Source organism: Arachis stenosperma, chromosome 2 (assembly GCF_014773155.1).
Source record: "Arachis stenosperma cultivar V10309 chromosome 2, arast.V10309.gnm1.PFL2, whole genome shotgun sequence".
In the NCBI taxonomy this organism is placed as follows: domain Eukaryota; kingdom Viridiplantae; phylum Streptophyta; class Magnoliopsida; order Fabales; family Fabaceae; genus Arachis; species Arachis stenosperma.
Window position 1 is genome coordinate 71,506,349 of NC_080378.1, and position 11,303 is coordinate 71,517,651.

An 11,303-nucleotide genomic window follows, 5' to 3' on the forward strand; every position below is an offset into this window, starting at 1 on the left:
GAGCAAGGACAAGAACATTCTTGTTGAAGCAGATCCTGAACCTGAAAGGACTCTGAAGAGAAAACTAAGAGAAGCTAAAATACAACAATCCATAGACAACCTTACAGAAATTTTCGAAAAAGAAAAGGAGATGGCAGCCAAAAATAACAACAATGCAAGGAAGATGCTTGGTGACTTTACTGCACCAAATTCCAATTTACATGGAAGAAGCATCTCAATCCCTGCCATTGGAGCAAACACTTTTGAGCGTAAACCTCAATTAGTTTCTCTGATGCAACAGAACTGCAAGTTTTATGGACTTCCATCAGAAGATCCTTTTCAGTTCTTAACTGAATTCTTGCAGATCTGTGATACTGTTAAGACCAATGGGATTGATCCCGAGGTCTACAGGCTTATGCTTTCCCGTTTGTTGTAAGAAACAAAGCTAGAATATGGTTGGACTCTCAACCTAAGGATAGCCTGAACTCTTGGGATAAGCTGGTCACGGCTTTCTTAGCCAAGTTCTTTCCTCTTCAAAAGGTTAGCAAGCTTAGAGTGGGTATTCAAACCTTCAGACAGAAAGAAGGTGAATCCCTCTATGAAGCTTGGGAGAGGTACAAGCAACTGACCAAAAAGTGTCCTTCTGACATGCTTTCAGAATGGACCATCCTGGATATATTCTATGATGGTCTGTCTGAATTAGCTAAGATGTCATTGGACACTTCTGCAGGTGGATCCATTCACCTAAAGAAAACGCCTGCAGAAGCTCAGGAACTCATAGACATGGTTGCAAATAACCAGTTTATGTACACTTCTGAAAGGAATCTTGTGAATAATGGGATGCCTCAGAGGAAGGGAGTTCTTGAAATTAATGCTTTGAATGCCATATTGGCTCAGAATAAAATATTGACTCAGCAAGTCAATATGATTTCTTAGAGTCTGAATGGATTGCAAGCTACAACCAACAGTACTCAAGAGGCATCTTCTGAAGAAGAGGCTTATGACCCTGAGAATCCTGCAATAGCAGGGGTGAATTACATGGGTGAACCCTATGGAAACACCTATAATCCCTCATGGAGAAATCATCTAAATTTCTTATGGAAAGATCAACAAAGGTCTCAACAAGGCTTTAATAATGGTGGAAGAAACAGGATTAGCAATAGCAAGCATTTTCCATCATCCACTCAGCAACAGATAGAGAATTCTGAGCAGAATTCATCTAGCTTAGCAAATATAGTCTCTGATCTATCTAAGGCCACTTTAAGTTTCATGAATGAAACAAGGTCCTCCATTAGAAATTTGGAGGCACAAGTGGGCCAGCTGAGTAAAAGAGTCATTGAAACTCCTCCTAGTACTCTCCTAAGCAATACAAAAGAAAATCCAAAAGGAGAGTGCAAGGCCATAACCTTAATTGGTGTGACCGAATCCATAGAGGAGGAGGAAAACGTGAATCCTAGTGAGGAAGACCTCCTGGGACGTTCAATGACCAATAAGGAGTTTCCCTCTGAGGAACCAGAGGAATCTGAGGCTCATCTAGAGACCATAAAGATTCCATTGACCCTCCTTCTACCATTTATGAGCTCTGATGACTATTCATCTTCTGAAAAAGATGAAGACATTGTTGAAGAGCAAGTTGCTCAGTATTTAGGAGCAATCATGAAGCTGAATGCTAAATTATTTGGTAATGAGACTTGGGAGGATGAACCTCCATTTCTCATCAAGGAACTAAATGCCTTGGTTTAGCAAACTTTACCTCAAAAGAAATAGGATCCTGGTAAATTCCAAATTCCTTGTAAAATAGGCACCATGACTTTTGAGAAGGCTCTGTGTGACCTGGGGTCAGGCATAAATTTAATGCCACTCTCTATAATGGAGAAGCTTGGGATCTTTGAGGTACAGGCTGCCAAATTCTCATTAGAGATGGCAGACAAATCCATGAAACAGGCTTATGGACTAGTAGAGGATGTGTTAGTAAAGGTTGAAGGCCTTTACATCCCTGCTGATTTCATAATCCTAGACACTGGGAAGGATGAGGATGAATCCATCATCCTTGGAAGACCCTTCCTAGCCACAGCAAAAGCTATGATTGATGTGGACAGAGGAGAGTTGGTCCTTCAACTGAATAAGGACAACCTTGTGTTTAAGATTCAAGGATCTCCTTCTGTAACCATGGAGAGGAAGCATGAAAAGCTTCTCTCACTGTAGAGTCAACCAAAGCCCCCACAATTAAACTCTAAGTTTGGTGTTGGGAGGCCACAACCAAACTTTAAGTTTGGTGTTGAACCCCCACATCCAAACTCTAAGTTTGGTGTTGGGAGGTCCCAACAATGCTCTAAACATCTGTGAGACTCCATGAGAGCTCACTGTCAAGCTATTGACACTAAAGAAGTGCTTGTTGGGAGGCAACCCAATGTTATTTAACTATATTTATTTATTTTCCATTGCTATTTTATGTTCTGTAGGTTGATGATCATATGAAGTCACAAAAATTACTGAAAAATCAAAAACAGAATGAAAAACAGAATGAAAAATAGCTCACCCTGGAGGAAGAGCTTACTGGCGTTTAAATGCCAGTAAGGCTAGCAGAATGGGCGTTAAACGCCCAGATTGGCACCATTTTGGGCGTATAACGCCAAGAATGGGCAGCAAATTGGCGTTTAACGCCAGAACAGAGCATGAAGCTGGTGTTAAACGCCAGAAACAAGCAGCAGTCTGGCGTTTAAATGCCAGGATTGCACCCTGAGGAAAGCTGGCGTTAAACGCCAGAAACAAGCATGGAAGTGGCGTTTAACGCCAGAAATGGGCATGAAAGTGGCGTTTAACGCCAGAAATGGGCAGCAGTCTGGCGTTAAACGCCAGGATTGCATACATAGGGCATTTTACACGCCTAAAAGGTGCAGGAATGTGAAATCCTTGACACCTCAAGATCTGTGGACCCCACAAGATCACCTCAGGATCTGTGGACCCCACAGGATCACCACCTACCTCAACTCACCTTCTCTCTTCTTCCTCACACAATCCAATAACCCTCTTCCCCAAATACCCATTCACCAATCACCTCAATCTCTCTTCCCCATCACCTCTTCACCACTCACATCCATCCACACTTTCCCATAAACCCCACTGGTGTGCAAAATTGTGATCACTACTTTTCACAACTCAAATAATCCCTAGTAATGGCCCCAAAAACTTGGTGCTCAATACCATGGCATAAACACAACTTTGCACAACTAACCAGCAAGTGCACTGGGTCGTCCAAGTAATAAACCTTACGCGAGTAAGGGTCGATCCCACGGAGATTGTTGGTATGAAGCAAGCTATGGTCACCTTGTAAATCTTAGTCAGGCAGACTCAAATGGGTATAGATGATATATGAATAAAACACAAAGATAAAGATAGAGATACTTATGTATATCATTGGTGAGAGCTTCAGATAAGCGTATGAAGATGCTTGTCCCTTCCGTCTCTCTGCTTTCCTACTGTCTTCATCCAATCCTTCTTACTCCTTTCCATGGCAAGCTTATGCAAGGGTTTCACCGTTGTCAGTGGCTACCTCCCATCCTCTCAGTGGAAATGTTCAACGCACCCTGTCACGGCACGGCTATCCATCTGTCGGTTCTCGATCAGGCCAGAATAGAATCCAGTGATTCTTTTGCATCTGTCACTAACGCCCCGCCCTCAGGAGTTTGAAGCACGTCACAGTCATTCAATCATTGAATCCTACTCAGAATACCACAGACAAGGTTAGACCTTCCGGATTCTCTTGAATGCCGCCATCAGTTCTTGCCTATACCACGAAGACTCTGATCTCACGGAATGGCTGGCTCGTTTGTCAGGCGAGCACTCGGTTGTCAGGCGATCAACCATGCATCGTGTATCAGGAATCCAAGAGATAAACATTAGAGCCTTGTTTGCTTGTAGAACAGAAGTGGTTGTCAATCACTTGTTCATATGTGAGAATGATGATGAGCGTCACATAATCATCACATTCATCAAGTTCTTGAGTGCGAATGAATATCTTGGAATAAGAACAAGCTGAATTGAATAGAAGAACAATAGTAATTGCATTAATACTCGAGGTACAGCAGAGCTCCACACCTTAATCTATGGTGTGTAGAAACTCCACCGTTGAAAATACATAAGAACAAGGTCTAGGCATGGCCGAATGGCCAGCCTCCCAAAGTGATCAAAAGATTCAAAGATCTCCAGATGTCAAATACAATAGTAAAAAGTCCTACTTATAGGGAACTAGTAGCCTAAGGATTACAAAGATGAGTAAATGACATAAAAATCCACTTCCGGGCCCACTTGGTGTGTGCTTGGGCTGGGCAATGAAGCATTTTCGTGTAGAGACTCTTCTTGGAGTTAAACGCCAGCTTTTGTGCCAGTTTGGGCGTTTAACTCCCATTTTGGTGCCAGTTCCGGCGTTTAACGCTGGGAATTCTGAAGGTGACTTTGAACGCCGGTTTGGGCCATCAAATCTTGGGCAAAGTATGGACTATCATATATTGCTGGAAAGCCCAGGATGTCTACTTTCCAACGCCGTTGAGAGCGCGCCAATTGGGCTTCTGCAGCTCCAGAAAAATCCACTTCGAGTGCAGGGAGGTCAGGAATCCAACAGCATCTGCAGTCCTTTTTAGTCTCTGAATCAGATTTTTGCTCAGGTCCCTCAATTTCAGCCAGAAAATACATGAAATCACAGAAAAACACACAAACTCATAGTAAAGTCCAGAAAAGTGAATTTTAACTAAAAACTAATAAAAATATACTAAAAACTCAACTCAAACTACTAAAAATATACTAAAAACAATGCCAAAAAGCGTACAAATTATCCGCTCATCACAACACCAAACTTAAATTGTTGCTTGTCCTCAAGCAACTGAAAATCAAATAAGATAAAAAGAAGAGAATATGCAATGAATTCCAAAAACATCTGTGAAGATCAGTATTAATTAGATGAGCGGGATTTTTAGCTTTTTGCCTCTGAATAGTTTTGGCATCCCACTTTATCCTTTGAAATTCAGAATGATTGGCTTCTTTAGGAACTCAGAATCCAGATAGTGTTATTGATTCTCCTAGCTAAGTATGATGATTCTTGAACACAGCTACTTATTGAGTCTTGGCTGTGGCCCAAAGCACTCTGTCTTCCAGTATTACCACCGGATACATACATGCCACAGACACATAATTGGGTGGTCCTTTTCAGATTGTGACTCAGCTTTGCTAGAGTCCCCAATTAGAGGTGTCCAGGGTTCTTAAGCACACTCTTTTTGCCTTGGATCACAACTTTATTTCTTTCTTTTTTTTCTTTTTCTCTTTCTTTTTCGTTTTTTTTTCGCTTGCTCTTTTTTTTTTATATTCACTGCTTTTTCTTGCTTCAAGAATCATTTTTATGATTTTTCAGATCCTCAGTAACATGTCTCCTTTTTCATCATTCTTTCAAGAGTCAACATTCATGAACCACAAATTCAAAAGACATATGCACTGTTTAAGCATACATTCAGAAAACAAAAGTGTTGCCACCACATCAAAATAATTAAACTGTTATAAAATTCAAAATTCATGCAATTCTTATCTTTTTCAATTAAGAACATTGGTGATGGATTCATAGGACATTCATAACTTTAAGGCATAGACACTAAGACACTAATGATCATAAGACACAAACATAGATAAACATAAGCACTAAAATTCGAAAAACAAGAAAATAAAGAACAAGGAGATTAAAGAACGAGTCCACCTCAGTGATGGCGGCTTGTTCTTCCTCTTGAAGGTCTTATGGAGTGCTTGAGCTCCTCAATGTCTCTTCCTTGTCTTTGTTGCTCCTCTCTCATGATTCTTTGATCTTCTCTAATTTCATGGAGGAGGATGGAATGTTCTTGGTGCTCCACCCTTAGTTGTCCCATATTGGAACTCAATTCTCCTAGGGAGGTGTTTAGTTGCTCCCAATAGTCTTGTGGAGGAAAGTGCATCCCTTGAGGCATCTCAGGAATTTCATGATGAGTGGGATCTCTTGTTTGCTCCATCCTTTTCTTAGTGATGGGCTTGTCCTCATCAATGAGGATGTCTCCTTCTATGTCAACTCCAACTGAATAACAGAGGTGACAAATGAGATGAGGAAAAGCTAACCTTGCCAAGGTAGAGGACTTGTCCGCCACCTTATAGAGTTCTTGGGCTATAACCTCATGAACTTCCACTTCTTCTCCAATCATGATGCTATGAATCATGATAGCCCGGTCTATAGTAACTTCGGACCGGTTGCTAGTGGGAATGATTGAGCGTTGGATAAACTCCAACCATCCTCTAGCCACGGGCTTGAGGTCATGCCTTCTCAATTGAACCGGCTTCCCTCTTGAATCTCTCTTCCATTGGGCGCCCTCTTCACAAATGTCAGTGAGGACTTGGTCCAACCTTTGATCAAAGTTGACCCTTCTTGTGTAAGGATGTTCATCTCCTTGCATCATAGACAAGTTGAATGCCAACCTTACATTTTCCGGACTAAAATCCAAGTAATTCCCCCGAACCATAGTAAGCCAATTCTTTGGATCCGGGTTCACACTTTGATCATGGTTCTTGGTGATCCATGCATTGGCATAGAACTCTTGAACCATTAAGATTCTGACTTGTTGAATGGGGTTGGTAAGAACTTCCCAACCTCTTCTTCAGATCTCATGTCGGATCTCCGGATATTCACTCTTTTTGAGTGAAAAAGGGACCTCGGGGATCACCTTCTTCAAGGCCACAACTTCATAGAAGTGGTCTTGATGCACCCTTGAGATGAATCTCTCCATCTTCTATGACTCGGAGGTGGAAGCTTTTGCCTTCCCTTTCCTCTTTCTAAAGGTTTCTCCGGCCTTGGATGCCATAAATGGTTATGGAAAAACAAAAAGCAATGCTTTTACCACACCAAACTTAAAAGGTTTGCTCGTCCTCGAGCAAAAGAAGAAAGAAGAGAGTAGAAGAAGAAGAAATGAGGAAGAAGGGAATGGCTTTGTGTTCGGCCAAAGAGGGGGAGAAGTGGTGTTTAGGTTGTGTGAAAATGAAGGAGTGAAGAAGGGTTTATATAGGAGAGGGGGGGCTCATGGTTCGGTCATGTATGGGTGGGTTTGGGAGGGAAAGTGGTTTGAATTTGAATGGTGAGGTAGGTGGGGTTTTATGAAGGATGGATGTGAGTAGTGAAGAGAAAGATGGGATTTGATAGGTGAAGGGTTTTTGGGGAAGAGGTGTTGAGGTGATTGGTGAATGGGTGAAGAAGAGAGAGAGTGGTGGGGTTGGTGGGGATCCTGTGGGGTCCACAGATCCTGAGGTGTCAAGGAAAAGTCATCCCTGCACCAAATGGCATGCAAAAACACGTTTTGAGCCAATTCTGGCGTTAAACGCCGGGCTGGTGCCCATTTCTGGCGTTTAACGCCAGGTTCTTGCCCTTTCCTGGCGTTTAACGCCAGTCTGGTGCCCCTTTCTGGCGTTAAACGCCCAGAATGGTGCCAGACTGGGCGTTAAACGCCCACCTGCTAGCCTTACTGGCGTTTAAACGCCAGTAGGTTCTTCCTCCAGGGTGTGCTGTTTTTCTTCCTGTTTTTCATTCTGTTTTTGCTTTTTCAATTGATTTTGTGACTTCTCATGATCATCAACCTACAAAAAATATAAAATAACAAAAGAAAATAGATAAAATATAACATTGGGTTGCCTCCCAACAAGCGCTTCTTTAATGTCAGTAGCTTGACAGAGGGCTCTCATGGAGCCTCACAGATACTCAGAGCAATGTTGGAACCTCCCAACACCAAACTTAGAGTTTGGTTGTGGCCTCCCAACACCAAACTTAGAGTTTGACTGTGGGGGCTCTGCTTGACTCTGATTTAAGAGAAGCTCTTCATGCTTCTTCTCCATGGTGACAGAGGGATATCCTTGAGCCTTAAACACAAAGGATTCTTCATTCACTTGAATGATCAGTTCACCTCCATCAACATCAATCACAGCCTTTGCTGTGGCTAGGAAGGGTCTGCCAAGGATGATGGATTCATCCATGCATTTCCCAGTCTCTAGGACTATGAAATCAGTAGGGATGTAATGGTCTTCAACTCTTACCAGAACATCCTCTACAAGTCCATAAGCTTGTTTTCTTGAGTTGTCTGCCATCTCTAGTGAGATTCTTGCAGCTTGTACCTCAAAGATCCCTAGCTTCTCCATTACAGAGAGAGACATGAGGTTTACACTGGATCCTAAGTCACACAGTGCCTTCTTGAAGGTCATGGTGCCTATGGTACAAGGTATGGAAAACTTCCCAGGATCTTGTCTCTTTTGAGGTAATTTCTGCCTAGACAAGTCATCCAGTTCTTTGGTGAGCAAAGGGGGTTCATCCTCCCAAGTCTCATTTCCAAATAACTTGTCATTTAGCTTCATGATTGCTCCAAGGTATTTAGCAACTTACTCTTCAGTGACATACTCATCCTCTTCAGAGGAAGAATACTCATCAGAGCTCATGAAAGGCAGAAGTAAGTCCAATGGAATCTCTATGGTCTCATTTTGAGCCTCAGATTCCCATGGTTCCTCATTGGGGAACTCAGTGGAGGTCAGTGCACGCCCATTGAGGTCTTCCTCAGTGGCGTTCACTTCCTCTCCTTCCTCTCCAAATTCGGCCATGTTGATGGCCTTGCACTCTCCTTTTGGATTTTCTTTTGTATTGCTTGGAAGAGTACTTGGAGGGAGTTCAGTAACTTTCTTGCTCAGCTGTCCCACTTGTGCCTCCAAATTCCTAATGGAGGACCTTGTTTCAGTCATGAAACTTTGAGTGGTCTTGATTAGATCAGAGACCATGGTTGCTAAGTCAGAGGGGTTCTGCTTAGAATTCTCTGTCTGTTGCTGAGAAGATAATGGAAAAGGCTTGCCATTGCTAAACCTGTTTCTTCCACCATTATTGTTGTTAAAACCTTGTTGAGGTCTCTCTTGATTCTTCCATGAGAAATTTGGATGATTTCTCCATGAAGAATTATAGGTGTTTCCATAGGGTTCTCCTAGGTAATTCACCTCTTCCATTGAAGGGTTCTCAGGATCATAAGCTTCTTCTTCAGATGAAGCATCCTTAGTACTGCTTGGTGCATTTTGCATTCCAGACAGACTTTGAGAAATCAAATTGACTTGTTGAGTCAATATCTTGTTCTGAGCCAGAATGGCATTCAGAGTATCAATCTCAAGAACTCCTTTCTTCTGATTTGCCCCATTGTTCACAGGATTCCTTTCAGACGTGTACATGAATTGGTTATTTGCAACCATTTCAATTAGTTCTTGAGCTTCTGTAGGCGTCTTCTTCAGATGAAGAGATCCTCCAGCAGAGCTATCCAAAGACATCTTGGATAGTTCAGAGAGACCATCATAGAAAATACCTATTGATGACAAGTCATCATATACCCATTTTTCAAGCTAATTTCATTTGTTTTGTTAGCATTTATGCACTTTCTTGCATCCTAAGTAAGTGATTTGGAGTGAAAATGCATAACTTCTCTAAATCAAGCAACCACCATGAAATTAATGTTAAATCATGAGGTTTAAGCTAATTTTAATTGCATTTTAATTGATTTATAAGCCTCTTGAATTTAGTGATACTTTGAGTGGTTGTTTTGGTTTATTGTAGGTGAAGAAAAGAAAAGAAAATGAAAAGCGTGGCCTAAGAAGCGTAACACAAGAAAAGGAAAGCGTGGCCAAAGAAGAGAGAAGCGTGCCGCATTGCAATGGGGGAAGCAACATTGCCCTCCACAAGAGCAGACTGCCATCTAGGAGGGCAACATAGAGAACCAAACAAGAATAGGCAACTCTGCCCTGCCCACTCCAAGGGCAGAGCACAAAATGGTGCCTTGGGACCAAGAGAAAGCAAACTCTGCCCTGCCCTTGTGGAGGGCAGAATCGGGCACTTCAAGGAAAGAAAACAAGAAAAAAAGGTCACCCATGCATGCTACAAGGTTCGAACAAAGAACCATGAGGAAGCCAAGGACTAAGGGTGATTGCCGTGCCAAGAAGCCAAGAAAGAAATGTAGCGTGTTTTCCTCCTCCCAGTTTCGAACACGGGCCATGAAGGAAAGGACCTTGCCCTGCCCTTGGCGCGGGCAGGGCAGCAATTGGACTGGCGCACCACACACAAAATTTTGGCGCACCAACTTTGAAATCTGGCGCACCAAACTCTCGTCCTGGCAGCATCTGGCGCGCAACGCTCCCCCCCTGGCGCACCAAAGCTTTCCTGCCCTGCCCTTGGCGCGGGCAGGGCAGCGTTTTGCGTTCTTGGTGCACCAAAATCAATTCTGGCGCACCAATCTTCAACCCTGGCAGCACCAACGCGCACACTCCTCAACCTGGCAGCACCAACTTTCCTGCCCTGCCCTTGGCGCGGGCAGGGCAGCCTCTGGCGCACCAAGGGCGCACCAAACTCGCGCCAGACTCGCACCAACACGCACCATGGCCGCACCAATTGCTAGCACCAAGCATCAATTTTCTGCCCTGCCCTCCATAAGGGCAGGGCAGCCTCCTGGGAGTGACTTTTTGGGCCAAAATTCAAATTAAAAATTCATTTGAATTCATTTCTTCACCAATTCAAAAGCCCATCCAAATCCCATTATCCAAGAATATAAAGTGTATAAATAGGAGTTAGTTTGATGTAATTAGGACCTTTACTTTGAGCTTTGAATTTTTACTTTTATTTTGAGAGCTTTTGAATACTTTCTTGAGAGACTTGTCCGAGAACCAAGAGGATCAAGGGAGAATTGACTAATCTCCTTCCTCATTTCCCTTGGGCAATTCTACTCTCTTGTTTTTGAGTTTTGGGTGTGTGAAATTGGGGAAATTCTGTCCCAATTCCCATTCAAACTCTTTGCACTTTGTTTTCTGCATAATTCAATTCCAATTCTGTTCTTCTATTACTTCTTCTTTAATTTTCTGTCAATTGCTTAGATAATTCAGATCTGGGAAGGAAATTGGGTTTTAGGCTCTGCTACCTAAGCCCTTGGGATCCTGAGATCATAATTCACTCTTGGTTCTTCTGTGAACCTTTGCTGCATTTTATTTTCTTTCTGTTTGAATGTTATTTGCTTCTGATTTAAATTCTGCTCAATCAATTGCTGCAATTTACTTAGATCTTGCAATCCCATTCCTCAATTCCCTTTTATATTCAAGCCATTTATCTTTCTTGCCATTTAAGTTACTGCAATTTAAGTTTCTTGTACTTTAAGTTTCAGTCATTTACTTTCTTGCTCTTTAAGATTCTGCAAATTTACAATTCTGTTCTTCAATTTACTGCACTTTTCCTTTCCCCTTTACATTTACTGTCATTTACTTCCTGT

General features: G+C 42.4%; 1 non-coding gene across 1 annotated transcript; it reads right to left on the reverse strand.

Moving 5' to 3' along the window:
• Nucleotides 1–525: 525 nt before the first annotated feature.
• LOC130964787 (small nucleolar RNA R71) lies at nt 526–633 on the reverse strand. The gene has a single exon (XR_009080860.1). It is a non-coding gene; the product is annotated as a small nucleolar RNA R71 (small nucleolar RNA).
• Nucleotides 634–11,303: the final 10,670 nt, after the last annotated feature.